This window comes from Equus quagga, chromosome 6, assembly GCF_021613505.1.
Source record: "Equus quagga isolate Etosha38 chromosome 6, UCLA_HA_Equagga_1.0, whole genome shotgun sequence".
NCBI lineage: Eukaryota > Metazoa > Chordata > Mammalia > Perissodactyla > Equidae > Equus > Equus quagga.
This window is the reverse complement of record NC_060272.1, coordinates 15322871-15346528: the sequence shown is the minus strand read 5'-3', so window position 1 is coordinate 15346528 and position 23658 is coordinate 15322871.

The window sequence follows — 23658 nt, the reverse complement described above, 5'->3', positions numbered from 1 at the left end:
CATTGGAACCGAATGAGTAAATTAATGAAGGAATGAATACAGCCACTGAGAAGAGCCAAAACATTGTGAACGTGCAGACTCACTTTAGAGTTAACTTAAACAAGCTTTTCTGTGTTAGTTTACATACGTGAGATTATACATACACACAACCTGCACACATGATATGCAGGTATAATAAGCATGGCTTCACCACCAACCCTCCTCAGTTGTGCGTTTGTAAAGTTTTTGCCAGCTCTGAGCCAGATCCTTTCCTTTTCTTTTTTATTTCTGGTTTTATCACCAAGAAAGAGCTTCTTCTGAAGGCTTTTCTCTTTCTCACCCCAATAAATGGTTTCCTTGAGTCAGAGCCATTTGGTAAATGCAGAGAACTTCCTGGTGCCCCCAGTACCTAATACTCTTCCCATTGCCTTCTTTGTTCCTGTTGTCTTTGCACAACTTGATGCACTGAACTTCTCCTTCCCCTGGCGCTGCCCTCTAGCATGTCTTGCTCTGCTGGCTCCTCCCCCGGGGAGGTTTGGGCAGGAAGGGAAGGGCTCTCAGGCAGAATGCCGCCCAGAAGACCATCTCACCACCACATTACTTAGAAATTGTTATATCCATGGTTATTTCCCAATTCTCACTGAAAATATTCCCACAACAACAGAAACCTTAGACCCAGCCATTCTGGGGCAACGGCAGCTTAGCTGGCAGAAAAACTCTCCAGCTCGCATTCCCATGGCATTTGGGGTACAAATGCTTAGGATGTTTTCAAAAGCTCTGGGCAGTCTCCAAATTAGAGAGTGCTCTGGTCCATTCTTAGTTATTCCTGAGGTCCTCATCTGCGGTATTGCAACTCTAAGAGCTTTCCTTACCTGTCCATCGGAAGAGCCTGGCACCCCAACACAACACAGTCAGATGCAGAAAAGAAGATAAAACATATGTGCATGTGTGTTTCATTTTTCAACTCATATAATCACCTGATTCCCACGAGTATTTTTAATGAATACACACTCTTACATTAAAATTCAAGAACAAGAATTGTGTCATGCATGCCCACATGGCTCTGAGTTTCCCAGGAGTGAAGGCACTAACAGAAACATCAGTCCATTTGGGAAACTGCTCATGGCTTCTAGAAGGGCTAGTTGAGCTAACCCTAACAGTGACTTAACCTAGGGCTGCCTCCAGAGGTTGTGCGTAGAAGGTTTCAGTTCCAACCTTTCCTCTGCCACTTCCTAGTCAGGGGGCCTTGGGCAAGCTACTACAGTTCTACTTCTCTTCTGCAAAATGGTGACATTAGTAGCAGCTAATGCATAGGATTCTGGTAGTTAAGCAAGTTAATAAATCATGTTTAAAGCTTACTCCGTATCTAATGGCACGTGATAAGCCCTGAATAGATATTAGTTAATATTATTAATGTGTACAGGTCTTTCTGGCTCAGTGTCCATACTTTTCAAGATAATGTCCAGGAAACAATTTTTGTGTAGGTTTTTATTTTTTGCATTTTCTGTTTTCCATGATTAAAGATGATCAAATGGTTTATATTATATAGTTGTATAAGATTCATGGCAAAATACAATATAAAAAATACAAGTGAATCCTCTTTACTTTCTAAATATCTCCCGTATCCCCCCACTTTATTCTCCCCCCGCCACTACAGCTGTAATTTAAGCCACATCATCCCTCAACCTGGACTATTAAAATAGCATCATTCTGGATGCTATCTCTTTCTTGCTTTCAGTCTACACCCTACAAAGCAGCCAAGTAGATCTTGTTCAAACATAGGTCACAGCATTTCTCTCTTCTGCTGTAGGGGAGGAAGACATTTCCTCTACCCACTCTGGGTCCTTCTGGCCAGGCTATGAATTAAATTCACATGAGACAGAATAACTGGAGAAAATTAAACAAAGCCTTATAGCATGTATACATGGGAAAGACCCAGGAAAACTGAGTAACTCACCAAAATGGCAGAGGTTCTCATCTTAAATACCATCTTCAGCTATAAAGGAGGATGTTGGGGGTGGGAGAGTCAGTTATGGGAAGTTACCAGAAAAGCACAGTAAACAAGAGTAAGGTTATTATGCAGATTTAAGTCCTTGCCTTCTGCCTTGATAAGAGTTTCTAGAGATGTCATCCCCCTTCTTCCTGGTGCAGAGAGGGAGACACCTTTACAGATGGAGATTTCCCTTACAAATGTAAATGTCTCTTACACAGGGAAACTTCTACTTTTCAGAATTTTTCTCATGTCTGCAGTTTTTAAAAGTAACCAACTCAAAATAATCCTCTTGCGAAGAGACATATTTTGGGGTGGCCAATTCCAGTTCCCCACACTGCTCAAAACCCTCCCATTATGTTTAGTGTATAAACCAGAGTTCCTTAGCAGGTCTACCAGGCGCTGCATGGTCTGGGCCCAGTGCACCCCCCTGACCTCACCTCACTGGGCCCCCTCTCTAGCCCTTGAACCTGTCAAGAACATTTCTACCTTAGGGCTTTTGTACTTGTTATTCTCTGTGCCTGGAACCTTCCTCCCCCACATATCTAGAGGCCTCCCTCCCTCACCACATTCCAGTCCCTGCTCAAACCTTCTCTCCCCAGAGAAAGCTGCTCCGAGTCTGTCTAAGACATGCTCTCACCACCTCTAGCTTCTTGTCCTGCTTTAGTTTTCTTCATAGCTCACATAGTGAACGTGTGAAGAACCTTGGGAAGTCCGGATCTAGACTGCATAAGGATTTTGATGGAAAAATTGTTGACATCTGACTTCATTTAAGCAAGAGTGCCAGATTAGAAGGATAGTCTTTTTAAAAGATTATTTCTACTGCAGGGTGAAGTAGTGACTGGATGGTGGGGAGACCAATTAGGCAACTGTCTCAGCAGATTAGTCAAAGTATTATGATAGCTTAAAAATGCAGATGGAGAGATGTAGGCATATTCCAGAGACAATTAGGAGAAAAATTAACTCAGCAATGGATTGGCAATATGGACGAGCAAGATGAAGCAGCATGGATAGCTCATAGTTTCTCAGCAAGAGCACTAAATATCCAATGGGGAATTCTCTAAGAAAGAGAAAATTGAAGAGGAATGATTTGGGGATAAGATGATGAGTTTGGTTTTTGGACATTTTGAATTTGAGTTGCATTAAGATATTAAAGAAAAGATATCTGTAATGTATACGTATGGATCTGGAGATGTAAATTTGGATTTCATAGATGTGTTAAAAGTAATTGATGTTTTGGTCATGGATGATGTCACTTAAAAGACACTGTGGACTGAGAAGAGAATGGTTTCAAAAAACTATAATATTTACAGTGCAGATCCAGTAGAATAAGTGAGTGAAAGACACTAAGAAGAATCAGCTTACGAGGAAGATGGAAAACCTGGAGAGGCTTGTGACACAGAAATCAAGGGAAGAAAGTGTATATAAAGGAGAAGGTAATCAACAGCAACAAATGTTGCTGAGTGTGTGATAATGAAAAATCCCCATTGGGTTTAATAAATTGGAGGTCATGTTAGTGGAACGGAATGAGTGAAGCTAGATGAAGTGAATGGAGAAGTCAGTGGGAAATGAAGAAAAAGCGATCTCTTTCAAGAAGTTTGGCTATAAAGGGGAAGCAAGAAATAGCTCATAGCTAGAAAAGTAAGTGAAGTAGAGACCTAAGCATGTTTAAGTGTGAATGGGTGGATTCAGTAGAGAGGATGTGGTTTGCCAAGGGACAGAGCTGGCTAGAAGGACCAGGAAAATAAACCCAGTGAAACAGGATTAATCTAGAACACACTGGCTGAAGGATAAAGTTCAGGGTCTAGAAGACAAGATATTTAGCAAGAGCAGCACTTGCCACCAAAGTTAATGGACTCTGGTCCAAGGATCCAGAACAAGCCATTCATTCTGCTTTTCACTCTCCTGTAGGTTCGATCAACAAATATTAGGGCGTCTACTACACACCAGGCACTATCTAGGGGACAGGTAGTCCTGGTGTCAAAGGTGAATGTGATCCCTAATTGACCAGACATAGAAATGCTAAGAAAACTTCACACCGTGGAAGTGACACCTTTGCAAAAGAAAGGAAACCCAAGATGAAAGACAGAAGTGAAGAAATGAGTAAGAGGACACTAGCCCAATATTTAAATTATTAAGTCCTAAGATGGAGTAAGGAATTCCAAGTTAAGTAAATTCTGGAAATAAGTGTCACTGTGAGTAATTTCTTAATTTTTTATCTGTTAAACAAGTCCCTATCCCATTATCATAACTAGTTTTGCTTCTTTAAGAAGTTACCAAGTCTCAGCTTTGGATCAGGCACCAGACTAGGAGCTGGGTATATTATGATAAACGAAACAGAAATATAGTGAAAAATAACAAACAGATACAAATAAACATATAGTTTCCAATTGAGATGAGTGCTCCAAAGAATAAAAGAGGGGGTTAGGAGAGAGTATAATACAGGAGGTCCATAAGATGGGTAGTGAGGGAAAGCTCTTCATTGAACTGAAGCCCCAAGGATGAATAGGAGTCAACCTGGTGAAGAGAGGAAGCATGGGCATCCCAGACCTAGGGAACAGCAGGATCAAACTGAAAAGAGATTTTCTGACCCACAGCTCTGAGAATCCACTGGTGGTCCCTTTAAATGACCCTCACTGAATCAACAAGAAATGTCTTTTATTTTTCCTTCCCATCTTCAATCTCAAGCTTTCCTCAGACAACCCATATCATCCTGCCAACAATTTAAAAAGAAGAACAAGAAAAATCAGGATGTAACTGATGGCAGCATGCTCAGTCATCATTGCAATCATCAAAATGACCACAATTCCCACTGCAGAGATTTTTTTCTTTCATTTGATCAAAGTCCATCATATTTCAAACTCAAACAGCCTGAGATTTTGAGAACAGAACCTCCCATGTCACTCTGTCTGAGCCCAAGGGTTGGTCTGTGGGCATGCCACGTGCTGACAATGTGGTCACCTGGTGGACAGGGGTCAACCAACCACTCTAGTTCAGGTAGGAAAGTGCATAGGTGGGGTTCATGCCCCCTTATGCGACCCGGATCATGGCCTCCCCTCATTCCACATTCCGGCCTTTGGGGGAAGTAGCAGTAAAAGAATTGGGAATTAGGGAGGGCACAGAAACGAGAAGAAAGGAAAAGATATCATGGCAAGAAGAGGAAAGAAAAGAGCCAGGGAGGGACAATTCCATAGAGAATTGAACCCACTCACAACAGGGGAAGAAATATTTAAAAACCAATACACAAGTTTTCCATATTCCTTTACTCTCTCCCGAGTACGCACATATATACCTGGGCCCAAAATACACAAACTGCTATTTTACAATAGTCTGTGAGAAAGTTCTGTATATTCTCCCCAAACCCAGAAACACTGAACCCATGGTCCAGATTAGACTACGCATCAGTGTATATTAATATTTTTATTTTGCTTTTTTCAATAACACAAGCCCCAAGACACAATACCTTGTGCACCCCTTTGGAAATGCACTGGCATGTTCTGCCTTCTAAAGGTCGTAGACATGACCAGAAACTGACAGGCTCAAATCAATCCACTGGATCATAAGCCCCAGTAGAGGAAGCTCCAATATTTTCTTCATGAGGATCTGCTTTGATATGGTCCTTGCAGGGAGAAGGAGGGAAGACAAAAGGAGGGAGGGAAGGAGGGAAAGAGGAGAGGAAGGAGGGAGGGAGGTCTTTGACAAGGAGGCTAAGGGCACACACTGGAGATGAGGATGATATGTGGCCAGCTATGATTTTGACATCAGTCAATAGATTATCATTGGCCTGTTGGTGACAGCTGCTCTATTCACACTGCACCTCCCCCATAATCCCACACAGAGCCCAGTGTAGTGTTCTGAATGGCGGTTCATTAGTTGAGCACCCTCCAGGCACTGTGCTCAATGACACACTGTTCCAACTCCCACAGAGTTCACCCTCTGAAGGCAAAGAGAAATGGACATTGATAACAGCCTAAAAACAACAAAACACAGTTCTATTGAACATAACAAATATAAATTCATACACACTCAAACACTCTCACTTTTTGGCTCCAATTTCCACTTTTCATTACTGGAGAATTAGAAAAGGGACACTATCCCTCTGGGTAGACAAGCCCCACTGGTCCAGGGGGTCTACACAACTGTTCTTGGTGGCCCTATTCATTATACACACTCTACACATCTAGAATCCAAGGGAAGAGGATTTGGGATTTATTTCCAATTCTGAAGAATACGTATGGTATCATCTCTCGATATATTGTCAGTTAATTTACATGGGAAAAAAATGGAGGGGTATAAAATGAATATATCTTTGTATTTTTTTTTCAAAGCATCCAATTGAAGGTTCTAAATGTTAAATATTTTTTTGCTAATGTTTTAGGGTATCTTTCCAGACACCTGTGAATACTAACGGATATTTCTACTTAAACCAAAGGACAGGGTTCTACATACCTCATAAAGAAAAGTTGTCCTATTGTGGTGCTCTATTTTACTAATTCAGAAACCTGACATTTCTGGAGGAGCAGCAACAAGTAATTTCGCGATGATAAATTTTATAAGACAAAATACTCTGCTCTACAGAGCTCAAGAGTATTTAAAAGGAAGATAAACAGTTCCGACATTTAATGGGTAAACAAATGTGGCAGGATAATTTATTAAGATATTAATTTGTGATTCTTTTTATTGCTCCTATAAGAGCCTAGAAAAATGGAAAGAAATTGTCCTTCTCCCAGGCCAGAAGGTGGATGTGTTCCAAATGTGGACTGAGCCTCTGTTATTAACAGCTTCTCATTTTGGTGCCTACAATCAAAGCTGTCGAGCACCCACCAATAAAAAGAGCTGCAGCCACAGAGAGCCCCAGAACCAGAGTGGTCTGGCTTGAGGGGGATGGGAGAAGAGGCTCCCCAAGATGTCAGAAGGGAGGGGTTGCAGTGAGTCTATAAGTGGTTGAGTTCAGTGTACCAAATGCTCACAGAATCCCAAGACGTATGGGGCACCTGAAGGATCCTAGAGAGCTGGTCCCCAGGTTTCCCTAAACAGCTTGCTATGAACTCCTTGGTCGTCAGTACTCAATGTTGCCTTTGGTCATGAGAACTCTAAACCTGCAGCGGCCCAAGCTTTACTCCCTAGCACTACATTCTGCTAAACAACCTTAGGTTAAATTGTAAAGATTAGCCACAAATTCTTTGCATCTCTTCCCATTAAGAGGTGGAGTCTGTATTTCTCCATCCCTTGAATCTGGCCTTGGCCGTGTGACTTGCTTTGGCGAAAGGAACACAAGCAGAAACTTGAAAAGTGCCTGCTCATTAGGACATGTCTTCTCTTGCTGCTTCTGGAATACAGTCCCTGAGTGCAGAAGTCTGGATTGCCTGCTAGATGCTGGACAACATGGCCCACTGGCCCACAATACCAGAGCCAACCATCAGACATGTGAGTGAGGCACCTGGGACCAACAGCCACCATGTGACTCATCCCCAGGTGACCCAGCTGTGCAGCCACATGAGTGAGGTCATTAAAGACCAGGAGACGAACCCCCTCAGCTAAGCTCAGGCCAAATTGGCAACCCACAGAATCATGAGATATGTTGTGGGGTGGTTTGTTATGCAGCAGTAACTAACACTGGGTTTTAACTCAAGAACACTCTAGGTTCCTTTCTGCTCCAATAGCATTATGTAACTCATGCTAAGCCTCTCCTAAAGCTGCTACCACAGGAGCAGTGAAAAAGTCCAAGTACCAAATTAGCCAGAGATTTCTTATAAGTTGACAGCTTTCTCAAGCCACAAAATGCTTCGGGTACAGGTTTCCCTTCAGGAAAGTCAGGTGAGAGCCTGTGTTAGTGCTCATACCTCCACACTGAGGACACTATCCCCTCTTCTCCCTTCCTCACCTGGAACTATCTTCATCCCATTAGCCTTGCCAATTTTCTCACCTGTAGCAACTTTATTTCCATGGCCTGTCCTGGAAATGGGCCTTGAGCAGAGTTACTCCAGCCTACCAAGACCTTTCTCTTAACTCGGGGTCTCAGGGTGTTATGGGTTGACTTGGTCCCCCCAAAATTCATATGTCAAACTCCTTACACCCCGTACCTGAGATTGTGGCCTTTTTTGGAAAGAGATTCTTGCAGCTGTAATTAGTTAAGATGCGGGCATGCTAGAGCAAAGTGAGCCGCTAATCCAACACGACTGGTGTCCTTGTAAAAGGGGGAAATTTGGACACAGATGCACATGGGGAGAACGCCTTGTAAAGATAAGTCAGAGATTGGGGTGACGCATCTATAAGCCAAGGAATGCCAAAGATGGCAGCAAACCAGCAGAAGCCCTGGGAGAGACACGGACCAGGTCCTTTCCTAGTGCCATCAGGGGGAGCATGGCTGGGCCAACACATGGATATCAGACTTCTGGCCTCCAGAACTGAGACAATAAATTTCTGTTGTTTAAGACACCCAGTCTGTGGTGCCTTGTTACAGAAGCCCTAGAAAACTAATACTTAGGGAGAGGGTATTAGGGGTCTCAGTTCCTCACCACCCAGAAGAACCTTGATTTCTTTATGCAGATGCCTACAGTCTCTCCCTCAGCTCCCTGGTTTGCTAAACAATGGAAAAGAAAAGTCTCTGTCAAACACTTTCCCCAGGTCCACGGCTGTGAACTAGCCACTCACGTAAGTTACTTTCCTTGTAAAAAAGTAATTCTGATGAACCCGGAAGACATCATACTAAGTGAAATAAGCCAATCCCAGAAGGACAAAAACTGTGTGATTCCACTGTTATGAGGTGTCTAAAACAGCCAAACTCGTAGAAGCGGAAAATGGAATGGTGGTCACCAAAGGCTGTAGGGAGGGAGAAATGGGAGTGATCAATGAGTACAAAGGCTCAGTTATGCAACATGAACAAGCCCTAGAGAGCTGCCGGACAACACAGGGCCTAGAGTTAACAATACGGGACTGGCCCTTAAAAATTTGTTGAGGGGACAGGTCTCATGTTAAGTGTTTTTACCACAAAAAAAGGGAGGACACAAGGAAGATTTGGGAAGTGATGGATATGTTTATTACTTTGATTGTGGTGATAGTATCACGGGTGTGTGTACACGTCCAAAGTCATCGAATCGTATACATTAAGGTTTTGTATACATGCGAGGTTTTTTTGTATATCATATATACCTCAACGAGCTGTTTAAAAAAATGGTAGTTCTGCTCCCAGGTAACAAAAAGTCTCTTATATACAAAGAAATACTGGCATAACTTTTCTTAATTTTTACAGCAACAAGTCTCACTTTACACAGAGTATCAATTTAAATTACATGCTTTATAAGTTTGCCTTGTTTAACTACTGATTCTTCTATTCTGGAAACCCTGGAGAAACAAATCTTACACCTGCATTCAATTATGGCAGATTTGAACACCACTTTTGACAAATCAGTATTTCTCTGAGCAAATTATCCCTTGTTTCAGCACTTGCTTACACCAGGATACACTAATATCTGAAATACTTCCATACTTAACGAGAAAGAATTATAAATGAATTAGTTAAGAATTTGACTCAAGAAGTTGGAAAAAAATAACAAAGTAGGCCTAGGCAAAGTAGAAGGAAGAAAATAATAAAAACAAAGACATGAATTAGTAAATTACAAAAGAAGTGGTACAATTGATAAATACATTTGAGAGCTATTATTTTCTTTAAGAAAAAAATAAATCACTAATTTGGCCAAAATATTTTAAAAAATGAGAAAAAAGGAAGAAAGAAAAAAATGGAAACAGAAATGAGTAAAGTACCACAGATACAGAAGAAATTAAAGACTTGAGTCTTAACGCTGTCTATAGCTGTCTAAGTAAACTTGAAAACATGGGTGAAATGGATGCTTTTCTAAGGAAATAGAAATTACCAAAATTGATGTCATAATAGATAAAAAGCTTGTCCTCACAGACTCATATCCTTGGAAGGAATTAAAATGTTTGTTAAGCAGGCTCCTCCTCATAAAAAATGCCCGTCCTGACATTTTCCAAGGTGCGTTCTTTCAAATCTTCAGTTTTGAATTCGAATAGTGTTTATACTTTGCCAGAGATTAGAGAAAGCAGGAACATTTTTAAATCATCTTTTTAAAACCAAGAATAAGACTTCTACGTCTGCTTGAGTTGGAGTAGTAGGGAAAAAAAAAATTTACCTCCCCTGCCTAAACAACAACAAAAACAGAAAAAGAAACAGACAAAAATACATGAAACAATAGATTTCAAGACACCGAACCTCAGGCAGTGAAGGCCAGCCCTCCCCAAGAGATGAGAAATAAATGAAAGGAGCTGTGTGATTTCCTAACTTACTGCCTCTGGAAACTTTCCAGGGTGCGCTGGAGGGAGGAGCACACCAGCTGGAGCCAAATGGACTCTCTAAATTGAGGAGATGATGCTGGGAGCCTAGGTAACCAAGGCAGTTAGCACTTGCAGGAGAGAGTAATGAAGGAGGATGGATAGAAATTCAGTTTTCACATGTAGATATCCAACAGCTCCAGCACCATTTCTTGAAAAGGTTATCCTTCCTCCTCTGAATCACCTTTTGCCCTTTTATTGCAAACCAATTGTCTGTATAGGTATGGATCAATTTCTAAACTTCCCATTCTGTTTCTTTGATATGTCCATCTTTATACTAACTATACAGTCTTTATTACTGTAATTTTATAATAATTCTGCAGTCAGGTAGTATTATTCTTCTACCTTTGTTCCCTGGCAAAGTTGCTTTGCCTGTTTAGCTTCCTTACATTTCCAGAAGAATTTTAGAATTGTTGTATATTTCTACAAAAACTCCTGCCGACATTTGTTTGCAATTGGGTTTGATCTATAAATCAATTTGGGGAGAATTGAAATCTTAACAATATTCAATCTTCTGACCCATAACACACTTATTTAGGTCTTTCATTTCTCTCAACAGTGTTTTATAGTTTTCAGTGTACAGGCATTGCATATCTTTTGTCAGATTTATCTCTAGGTGTTTAATATTTTTATGTTAATTTGTTTTATATTTCAACTTTGGATTATTCATTCTCAACTTATAGAAATAAAATTAATTTTCATATACTGATCTTGTACCATGAAATTTTCGTAAACTCACTTATTAATTTAGTAGCTCTTTCGTAGATTCTATCAGATTTCCTACAGAAATGGTTATATCATCTGCAGATAAAGACAGTTGACTTCTTCCTTTACAATCTAGATGCCTTTTATTTCTTTTTCTTGTGTTATTGCACTGGCCAGACCTCCACTATAATAGTCAATGGAAGTGATGAAAGCACACATCTTTGCCTTGTTTCTGATTTTAGGGAGAAAACATTGAGTCTTTCATTATTAAGAATGTTAGCTATAGGTTTTTCTTGGATGCCTTTTATCACGTTGAGGAAGTTCCTTTCTATTCCTAGTTTTCTGGGAGTTCATATTAGGATTGCATGTAGAATTTTGTTAAATGCTTTTTTGCCCCTACTGACCAAATGGTTTGTCTTCTATTATTTTGTTAATATGGTGAACTACACTGATTGATTTTCAAATGTTACAACAAGCTTGCATTTTGGGGATAAATTCCACTTAAATAAACCCTCTTCTGTGTATTGATGGATTTTATTTGCTAAAATTTTGTTGGGATTTTTTGCATCCATGTATGTGAGGAATATTTGTCTATAGTTTTCTTTTCTTACAATGTCTTAGCCTGGATTTTGGTATGACAGTAAAGCTGGCCACAAAGAATCAGTCATGAAGCATTACATCCTCTTAAATTTTCTGGAGGAATATTTGTAGAATCATTATTTCTCCCTTAAATGTTTGGTGAAACTCACCAGTGAAGGCATCTGGTATAAGAATTTTCTTTGTTGTAAGATTTTTAACTACAAATTTAATTTATGTAATAAATATAGGCTTTTATGGGTTTATATTTCACCTTAAGTGAGTTTTGTTAATTTGTGTCTTTAAAGAAATTTATCAATTTCTTCTGAGTTGACAAATTTATTGCATAAAGTTATTCATAATATTCCCTTATTATCCTTTTAACACCTATAGAATCTGTAGTGATGTTACCTCTTTGATTCATAATATTGGTAATTTGTATGTTCTTCCTCTTTCCTGATCAGTCTACCTAGAAGATTATCAGTTTTACTGATATTCTCAGGGAACTAACTTTTGGGTTCAATTCTTGTCTGTCATTTTTCAGTTGCTTGTTTCGTTTATTCCACACTGGAAGTTATCATTTCCTTTCTTCTGCTTATTTTCCACCCCTATCCTCTCCTACAGACACTTCAAGTACATTTCTTTTTCTAGTCTCTTAAAGTGGAAGCTGAGATTATTGACTTGAGTCTTTTCTTCTTTTTTACTGACTACAAAAAATTTCTCTATGAATACTCCTCTATCAGTGTGCCACAAAGATTGGTATGTTAGCTTTTCATTTTCATTCAATTCAAAATATTTTCTAATTTCCCTTTTTATTTCTGCTTTGAGCCATTGGTGACATTTGTGCCATTTAGATGTGTAGTATTTAGTTTTGAAATACATGGAGATTTTCCAGAAATCTTTCTGTTTTAATCAGAGAACATTCTTTGTATGATTTGAATCCTTTTAAATATATTGAGACTGGTTTTATATTCCAGAATTGGTCTACCTTGGTAAATGTTTCCATATGCACTTGAAAAAAGAAATGTGTACTATACTATTGTTGAGTAGAGTGTTCTATTAATGTCAATTAGATCAAGTTGATTGATAGTATTATTCGTCTCCTATATCTTTGAAAATTTTCTGTCTACTTGTTTAATCAATTATTGAAAGAGTAGTATTGAAATCTTTAATTGTGGATTTGTTGATTTCTCTTTGCAAATTATTCAGTTTTTGCTTCATTCATTTTAAATATCTGTTCTTAAGTGTATGAACATTTAGGATTTTGCATTCTTTTTTTTTTTTTAGGAAGATTAGCCCTGAGCTAACATCTGCCACCAATCCTCCTCTTTTTGCTGAGGAAAACTGGCCCTGAGCTAACATCCATGCCCATCTTCCTCCACTTTATATGTGGGATGCCTACCACAGCATGGCTTAGCAAGTGGTGCCATGTCCGCACCCAGGATCCGAACCAGCAAACCCCAGGCCGCCAAAGTGGAATGTGCACACTTAACTGCTGTGCCACCAAGCCAGCCCCTGCGTCCTTTTGGTGAATTGACCTTTTTATCATTATGAAATGACACTCTCTATCTCTGGTTATCTTCTTTGCTCAGAAATCTTCTTTGTCAGATATTACAGTCACTTCTGCTTTCTCTTGATTAATGTTAATATAGAATATCTCTTCCATCCTATTTCTTTAAACAAATGTGTGTCTTTATATTTAAAGTGTGTTTAAAATGTGTTTCTTGTAAGCAGTATATAGTTGGGTCTTGTCCTTTTTCTTCTTAATCTAATCTTAAAATATCTGTATTTTAGGGGCTGGCCTGGTGGTGCAGTGGTTAAGTTCACACATTCTGCTTCTCAGCGGCCTGAGGTTCGCCGGTTCAGATCCCGGGTGTGGACATGGTACCGCTTGGCACACCACGCTGTGGTAGGCGTCCCACATATAAAGTAGAGGAAGAGGGGCATGGATGTTAGCTCAGGGCCTGGTTTCCTCAGCAAAAAGAGGAGGACTAGCAGTAGTTAGCTCAGGGCTAATATTCCTCAAAAAAAAAAAAATCTGTATTTTAATTGGGTGTTTAGACCATTTACATTTAATGCAATTATTTATATGGTTAGGTTTAAATCTGTTATTTTGCTGTTTGTTTTCTATTTGCCCTATTTGTTCTCTATGCCCTTTTTCCTCTTTAGCTACCGTTTTATGAATTTCATTTTACTTCTTTCATTTTTTTTGTTACTTTGTTTTGTTATTTTAGCCATTGCTTTAAGGTTCATAGCATACATTTTTAACTTACCAAGCTTGACCTTAAAATGTTATACCACTTCAGGTATAGTATAGGAACTTTGCAACAATGTATACTTTTACTTTTTCCCTCTTAAACTTTGTCCTATTTTTGTCATACATTTTACTTCTACATATGTTTAACACACCATGCTGCATTACTAATATTTTTTTGTTTAAGCACTTATCTTTTGAAGAGATTTAAATAATAAGAAAAAATTCTCATGTATTTACCCATTTAGTTATCATTTCCAGTGCTATTTATTTCTTTTGGTAGATCCAGGTTTCCATCTGATATTATTTTCCTTCTGTTTGAAGGACTAAATTTAACATTTTTTATGGTATACGTCTGCAGCTAATAAACTCTTCCAGCTTTTGCTTCTCTCAACGGTCTTTATTTCTCTTTTGTTTATGAAAAAAACTTCACTGAGTATAGAGTTATATGTTGAAAGATTTTTTTTCTTTTAAAGAAAGTGGTCCCACAGTTCATTGATGCCATGTTCAATTTTTTCAGGTTTTTTTTAATTTCTGTGTCTCATTTAGACAGTTTCTATTAATACATCTTCAACCATCACTAGTATTTTTCTTCAATGTATATGATATTAATCCCATCCAGTATTTTTTTATTTAAGAGATTGCAATTTTTACCTCCAGATATTCAGGGTTTTTTAATATTTTATGTGTCTCTGTTTAACATGTTCACTCTTTTTCCTTTAGCTATTTGAACATATGGAATACAGTTCCAACTATTTTAATGTCCTTGTCTTCTGAATTTAATCTTTTTCAGTTTTGGATCAATTTTAATTAATTGATTTTTCTCCTCATTATGGGTCCTATTTTCTTGCTTGTTTGCCTTATGAACTTACCATTTAATCAACTCTATTCATTGACTCATCATCTATAGTAGTAAAAAATGGAAATGACATATATCAACCAATAATGGATTCAATAAATTATAAAAGTGAAATATTGATATGAGGGACTTTTGGAAGACGATAAAGAGAATGAGTGGCTCTGTGTTTGCAAATATGGAGATGTCTCCTAAATATAGATTACAAAAGGCAAGGTTCAAACAGTGGGAACTAAAAATGTAAAGGGTGTTAAGATGTATATACATATATATTGTATTTTTTATATACAATATGATAGACATACGGATATATATATACATGTATACATTGTGTATACATATTACTTCTTTTTCTATTAGAATGCAAAAAAAATTAGAGGTTACTTTTAAGGACAGGACCTTCAGGAATTCAGAGCAGGTTGAAACTTTCACTCTCTGTTGTCATCGTTTGTATTGTATTACCATGTGCATATGTTGCTTTCATTTTGCTTTTTGTTTGTTTAGTTTCATTTTGTTAATGTTAATGGTGGTTTTTCTGGAAAAATGCAGTTACAGTCCACTTTGTTTTCTTCCTATTTCTTTTATAAATGTAAATAAAGAATAAATAAAATAATTACCTAACAATAAGGACAGATCTGGATTCTATTGGGGGCTGACATTTAAATAATCTAGGTGTTTCCCTTTAAGAGGAAAAAGATAAAAATATCTTACTTTTGCAAATTTTCCCAAAACAGGACCATGTAAGGGGTCGGCTCTGTGGCCAAGTAGTTAAAGTTCCATGGACTCCACTTGGCAGCCGGGGTTCACAGTTTCAGATCCCGGGTGCGGACCTACTCCACTCATCAACCATGCTGTGGAGCCATCCCACATACAAAGCAGAGGGAGGCTGGCACAGATGTTAGCTCAGGGCTAATCTTCCTCAAGCAAAAAAAGAGAAAGATTGGCAGTAGATGTTAGCTCAGGGCAAATCTTCCTCACCAAAAAAAACAGGACCATGTGAACACATTGCTAGGGCTCCTCCCTTAGAAGGGGCTGTGCAAGTGAGAACCTTAGAACCTGTGATTCAATAGCTTCCTGATAAATCTGCAAATATCTATATAACTCCTGCCTCTTAACAGAACCTTTGAGATGGTAACTAAGCTTTTGTAAAGAAAAAGAAGTAGGAGGAAGGGAAAGACAATTAAGAAGAGAGAAGGATAAAAGTTGCCGGGAAGATAAAAAATAATATTTACTGAGCACTTTCTAATGTAGTCACTGTCACGTATTTATGTCATTTTCACAACACCCTCTGAATGATGATAAAAACATGCTTTAGCGTGCATGCTATATACCAAATATTGATCTAAGCAACTCAGGAAATCCGCCTAACCTATCCCACAGAATAGGTATTATCATCATTATGCTCATTTTAATACAGGGAAATGGAGTTGTGAAGGAGTTACAACTTGCTCAAGTTGCTCGGTGGCAAAACTGGAATCAAACCCAGGTAGCGTGGCTGCAGAGCCTGTGGCTTTAACCACACTGCTATGCCACCCCCATGCTACATTATTCAGCTACCTTAGAACCGTGGATGCCCGTGACAGAAAAGCAGATTCAATTTAATAGATGAAAAAGACATCTAGGAAAGCACTCCCAAAAAATGAAACAGGCTGCCTTAGGAGAGTGAGTTCTCCGACAGAAGTATTGAACAAATGTTAGGTAACCCCTTGTCAAGGAGGATCACCCTATTTAAACTGACCACACTTGCCACATCCATCCCGCTATCTCTAGCTCCCTCCTCCATTTCATTTTTTCCACAGCACATATCACTTTCTACTATATCACAAAGTTTAATTGTGCGTGTGTTCATAACCAGTCTTCCTCTTCTAGAATGTAAGGTCCATGAGGGCAGAGCTGTTTATCTGATTTGTTCACTATTATACCCGCAGTACCTGGCACATGGTAAACACTTAGAAATATTAGCTGAATGAATCACTCAGTAGGATGAGAGGTTGAACTCTGCGCTCTAAGTTCTTGACTGTGCTAAAATAAAATTTTGGTGAGACTATATTTGGGGACTTCGTTCTTTTCCCTTCTTCCTTTCTCTACCCCTACTCAAGAAAATCACTGACCCAATTTTCACTTCCATAACTCTCGAAAGGGAGGGAGTGGGCGTCCTTCATCACATGTCTGAGGCAAACACAGCACATCCACTACTAACCTTGGCTGGCCCAGCGTCTGCTGGCAAGGAGTTCTCTAGCCGTGATTGACTGTTAAGTCTTAATGGCGCCCTTCTCCTGCAATCAAGAGCCTTGATTAAGTCTATTCACAGTCCTGCAGGGTCAGAAATGAGGAGGCGGAAGGAGTCGAGAAATCAGAGGGTAAGAATCACTTACAGCTCCATAACTTGTCCTGAGCCACTATTTCATTTCTCCTTAGCACCTAAGCGATTACACGCCAGGATTCTCACTCTCCTGTCATGTGCCTTTCCGCTCAGAGATTTTTCTATGAGCCCCACTGCCAACCACTCTTCCCAGGGGAGAAGCTATCACCAAGAGAGGATCCAATACAAAAAAGTGTGAGGGATTGGAATTGGCCACCCCAAGATATGTCTCTTTGGCATGAGGATTATTTGGGGCTGGTTACTTTTAAAAACTGCAGACATGGAGAGAAACTCTGACAAGTAGAAGTTGTCCTTTGTAAGAGACATTTACATTTGTAAGGGAAATCTCCATCTGTAAAGGTGTCTCCCTCTCTGTACCAGGAAGAAAGGGGGATGACCTTCTCTCTAGAAACTCTCATCAAGGCAGAAGGCAAGGACTTAAATCTGCATAATAACCTTACTCTTGTTTACTGTGCTTTTCTGGTAATCTCCAGTAACTGACTCCCCCACCCCCAACATCCTCCTTTGCCTTTAGCTGAGGAGGGTATTTAAGATGAGAACCTCCACCATTTTGGTGAGTTGCTCAGTTTTCCTGGGTCTCTCCCATGTATACATGTTATAAAGCTTTGTTTAATTTTCTCCTGTTATTCTGTCTCATGTGAATTTAATTCATAGCCTGGCCAGAAGGACCTAGAGTGGGTAGAGGAAATGTCTTCCTCCCCTACAAAAGCAAGCCAAGCCCAGAGTGTACCTGGTCAGGCAGGAGGCCATGCTGTGTGTTCTTTACTGGGGCACAATTTCCCCCCAAAAGTCAGAGCATTGCTTTCAGCTTCCTTAGTAGGATTTTGGCTGTTCATGGAAGCACTGTCTGACTGCATCTTGATGATGAGGCCAAGGTTGAAGCTCTCCATTCCCTCTTTTGCCTCTTCTATGAGCCAACCAGCCTCTGGGATATTTTGGGTTTAAACCTCACGAAGAAAACTAAAGTCACCCTGGCTGAAGCCATTACCTTGTAAATGTTTGGTTGTTATAGAGCATTTCCTGTGATCTAACCAGTTCTCATTAAGTTCATATCATCCCCAAAGCCCTCTAAGGAGGGCGTGTCTTGAAAGAAGTGTACAGCCCTGGTCAGAGCAGTGCTTTGAGTGGGGTCATCCCAAAAATGGTCATGGGCTTAAGGGTGGCTGAACCCCATCTGATGGGAATCCAAAAAGTCTTCAGGGAAACGTAGCTTTGGAGATAAGCTAAAAGAGGGAGAAATATTTCAACAGGTGGAGATGGGATGTGAATATAAAATGTTCATCCAAACTTCTCAAATATTCACACCTTTAAATTTTCCACTGAAATGTGTTGGGCTTAATTAATTCAGTCCAAACCCCTCATTTGCCTCTTTTCTCTCTGCTGAAGTTACAGGGAGATGGGAACAATGTGTTCCTGCTTCCTCCCACTGGTTCACAGAAGTGAACAGAAGGGGCAACATTGAGAGGGTTAGTCACAAGCCCCCTTCCTGACACGTGGCCCTGGTTGTGGAATGCCGTGCTGCAGTCTCAGAAAATAGTGCTGCAGAAGTCTGATGTCTTCAAACCAAAAATATGCTTAGGCCAATAAGTTTTGCGAGATTGTTCAGGCAAGACACTCTTCTGTTTAGATTAGTTCAAAGGCATCATTTATTAACTGCAGCTCCTTGTGCCTGAAGCACAGGTCACACAGAACATCTGGTTTTTGTCACATCTTACTCTGTATCCAGTTTCCCAGCAAGGTCAAAGCAAGTGCCCTGACCCAGACAATGGAGCTTGCTGTGGAGCTGTGGGTCCTGGAGACCCAGGCTTCAGCCCTGACTTCGACACTTTCCTCAGTGCCCACCTTTCATCTGGATGATGCAGAGAAAGGTAAAATGACCCCTGTGTTCTCTGTGCTTTTAATTAGCTCTACAGTTAAGACATTGTCATTGACCGTTGAACAAGTATCAGTGGTCCTTTTTGTTTCATTTGAAATCAAGATAGCTCTCAATAACAATGTCGTGTCTAGAACATACTACCAGGACTGAAAACAAAGGCACAGTGCGATGTCTCTGATGGTTTCAGCATGAGGACACCCAAGGGTTTGTGGACACATTTTGAAGAAGCTGCAAATTCTCTGGGTTTTGTTTTTTTAGTATGTTTTCATTTCAATGCTTATATTAATATAAATATAACCACTGGGTAATCACCTTAGAACCAATTATCTCCCCAGAATTCATTGCTCATGTTTGCCTTATGTTTAGAGCTATATTGGAGACGAGTAGAACCATCCCAGCTAATGAGAAAAGAAGGGAGATTAATCCATAAATGGAGCATTATCACTAAAAGAGAAAAAATTAATTCTAAAATGACCCAGTATACAAATGAAGGTTTGTCACAATTACATTTTTAAAAAGTGGTAGAAAAATTGATTAACTACACAGCGCATGAGGGTACAGGCACAGCAAACTTATTACCATACTCAGGTGGTGAATGGCAGTTTAGTTTTCACATATTCCACATCCAATTAATTTTGTCAACTTAGTTTTCAAAATTTTTTTTGTATTAACTATATGAACTTGATTTTAATGAATCATTTTATAAGAGTTATAAGGACTTTTATCCTAGGTTTAGTTTGTATGTGTTTAGGCAAAACAATATAAAAATGATTTAAGTCAAAAGTAAAGATCTCAAAAATTTTATTATCCTTTTGCTCAGTTTTGAGAAATACTGAAGTATGCCTAATCCTTTCCATCTGCCAAAAATGTGATGGACAATTTTTCAGGCAATTCTAATTAAAAGGGAAGAGCTTTAGTATAATGAAAGGAAAAATGGTCAAGGAGCTAGGAATTCAGATCCCAACTATGCCACTTGAAGGCTGAGAGTCCTTGAACAAGCTGCTTTCTTCTCCTCTCTTCGCCTCAGTTTTATCATCTGTGAAATAAGAAGGTCTTAATAAGTAACTTTTCCGGGTGAAATTTTGTGATTCTATTTGTCCTTTGTTCTGAAATGTTAGCTGGCAGTGTCTGGCTCACAGAAGCCTGCCCTCTGCTGGCCGTGGCCCATTGCTGCAGTCCTAACATCCACCAACTGTCAAGGGAGAAGCGTCTACATTGCTTGGACTTGTGAGACAAAGTTGGGCAGGCTAGTCTGCTTCTTTTTTCCATCCACTCTCTCCATTTTTTTTTTCTTTTTTTTTTTTTTTTTTTTGAGGAAGATTAGCACTGAGCTAACATCTGCTGCCAATCCTCCTCTTTTTGCTGAGGAAGATTGACCCTGAGCTAACACCCATGACCATCTTCCTTTATTTTATATGTGGGATGCCCGCCACAGCATGGCTTGCCAAGGGGTGCGTTGGTCCACACCCAGGATCCAAACTGGCAAATCCCGCTGCTGAAGCAGAACATGTGAACTCAACCGCCATGCCACCGGGCCAGCCCATCCACTTTCTTTTATTTTCCCCTTTCTCAGATTCTTCTGTTGAAGTCAAGTGAATACTGAAGATGTCCTTCGTGGGTGGCCTCGTCTCTAGTCTATTCTCAGAAAAGAGCTGCCATTTACCATCCATCACCTACCACAATTAGGTTTATACCACGAGCTCCGGCCCCCCACCTCACTATAGCTGACTGTAGCAGCTAATCTTTAAACTATTCAGTAGCCCATGGAATGACCTGGAAAGAAAAGAAGAGCTGGATGGTGTAGAGTCTTGCATCTGAATTAATCAAGCCTTAAGCTAGGGTGGTATGGGAGTCCACTTCCAAGATGTCCCCAGTGATCCCCACTTCCTGACATTCATGCCTTTGTGTCATCACCTCTCACACTGACTAGGGCTGACCTGTGAACGAATAGGATATTGCAAAAGTGATAATGTGTTACTTCCAAGGCCAGGTCATAAAAGAGAGCTGCTTCCACCTTGCTGGCTCTTGGATCACTCCTCGTGGGGGAAGGAAGCCAGCAGCCAGGTCTTGAGGACACTCAGGCAGCCTGTGGAGAGGTCCATATAACAAGTAACCCAGGGCTTCTGCCAATAGCCATATGAGTGAGCCATCTTGGAGGAGGACCCTCTAGCCATAGTCAGGTCTTAAGCTGAGTGCAGCTCTAGTAGATGTCTCGCTGCATCCTAATGGGGGACCCTGAGCCAGAAACACCTGGCTAACATGTCCTGAGCTCCTGGCCCACAGAAACTGTGCGAGATAACAAATGTTTATTGCTTGAAGTCACTAAGTTATGAGGTAATTAGTTACACAGCAATATATATCTAATACAAGAGATGAAATTCTAAAGGCATCTTTTACGGCAGTTTGGAAACATTCAAGGCCTCAAGGACCCATGATATTATGTCTGTCTCGAGGTCAGTCTCATGTGTATGCACAAAGAAAGAGCGTCTAGAAGTTCTCACAGGGTAGTTACGAATAACTATGTATGAGGCAAACATGACTAGGATGTATATTTTGGTAATTCTCTAACCAATTGCGTAAACAAAACCATAAACATAATGCAGAATCCTGACATAAGAAATTAGTCAAAGAAAACACAAAATTTAAATCCATATATAAAATTACTTGGCAGTCTTGTCCATAAGGCGTATTAAGACAAAATTAATACAGCTAGTATGAGTGTTTCTGCATTTGTGCACGCATTCGGAGTGTGGGGGGATGCCCATATACATTGAGATATACGGGAAGAACGAGTATAGAAACCAAGTCTGAGAAAGACGGGGCTGGGGAAATTGCCAGTGCTGTAGTGCCAGTCCCTGCATTGGGTAACCAAAAAGTCCAACCCACTGTTTCCAAAGGAGCCTGGCAAACCTGCTGGCTTGGGGCAGACATCAATAGCTGGGGAGGTTCGATCTGAATGGTGAGACACCACCACAGTGTCAGGTCTTAGGCAATCAGTCCATCAACAGACATCCAGGTAGTGCTCGCAACAACAGAGAGGAGAGCACAGCCAGGGAAAATGTTAAGGCTCCCTTCGCCAATAGAAGTGGGCGTTAAGTCAAGACTACTGGCTCAAGAGGGAAATTGAGGCACTGTATGGATTGGATGATCTCAACAAGACTAAAGAGAAGGCTGGGACTCTATAGATAATGCTTGTCCATGGATAGCCAAACACAATGGGTACCAAAACACGTCTGATTCCTGATGCCTGCAAGTTCAGGGCTGGTTCCAGAAGTGGGCATGGCTGGGAAGACAAGCACTGACAGACAATCAGGATGTTGCTGATGACTATTGTTTCACTAGGCTTGTTGTAAATAAACCAACTTAGCAAAACATTTATGGATGTTTACAAGCTGTAAACAAGGGAAACAGGTGTTTCACCGGATGTTTTCTGGAAAGCTATTCTTGTTGTGGCTGCTCTCTAGAATCAGATGGACCCTCTCTCAAATTTGATTCGGTTGTCAAGACTGATGATGCCACACACACATCCAGAGAGCATGAAAAGGTTTATGACGCACATTATGAGGCTTTCTGAGGAGAGCAGAGTAGCACTCCCAAGCTGGTCCAAAAACAGCCTGAGAGAGCAGGGAAAGGAGAGCAGGTCTTTATCTTGGTCAGGGAGGGGGCGGGTGAGCTGGGTGAGGGTTACCCGGTGCTGGTTTGAGCTTCCTGCTAGCACCAAAGGAGGGAGCACCTGGGCTTTCCTATAGCTTGCCTAGACATGGGGCACAAGGGGGAGATGGAGGGTGAGGCTTGAAAGCTGCTAGCAGTCAAACATCAAAAAACAGAGTCATACTTTTTATTACGATTCTCAACAATACTTTGTATTTGTGTGTTATGTTTTACGTTTTTCAAAGAATTTTCATGTTTCTTGCAGTAGGTTTGATTTAAATGAAATCAACTTAAATGACTAGTCAGGGACATTCCATCAACGTTTCCTATAAAAATGCCTTTTCATTTGATATCACCTTGCTACACACTTTTCAAAAGCCCAGTTAGATGTCATAGAATTCATAGAATCACAGAGGTAAACACTATATCATGAATCTGATATTTTATGATCAATTTTCTAGTCGTATCAGAAAACTAAATGTAAATATGATGATTTTTGCCACAGTCAACTAAAGCAGATGCTGGCTGAGTCACAGCGTGATGAAGCATTGCTAACCCAAGACGTGAATCGAGAGCACGTGGGGGATACTGCTTTTATGCTGAACTAGGAAGACAGCAGCCGCCATCAAAGCCAGAATCGAACATAAAATTTAACAATCAAACACGACAAAAACAGTTTAAAAATGGGTTTGTACTTTGTTTATCATCTGTTCCCCCATGTTAGAATGTTAGCTCTATGAGAACAGAGCTTTCACTTCTGCTTCCTCTCCACTGTGTCTTCAGGACAACAAACACTGCCTGGCACATAGCAGGCACGAATGAATGAGTGAACGAATGAATGAATACGTGATCCAAAGAGATTAAAAAGAGCCAGGATTTGAACCCACATCTCTTTTTGATTGAAAACTTGACCTCTTAACCATTACGCTTACAAAAACAAGAGCTTAACCCTTGGACAGGAAAGAACCTCCCCTAACCATTCTACATTACAAAAAGATGCCTGGAATGGCTCCCAGAGGACCCTTCTGCCTGGCTG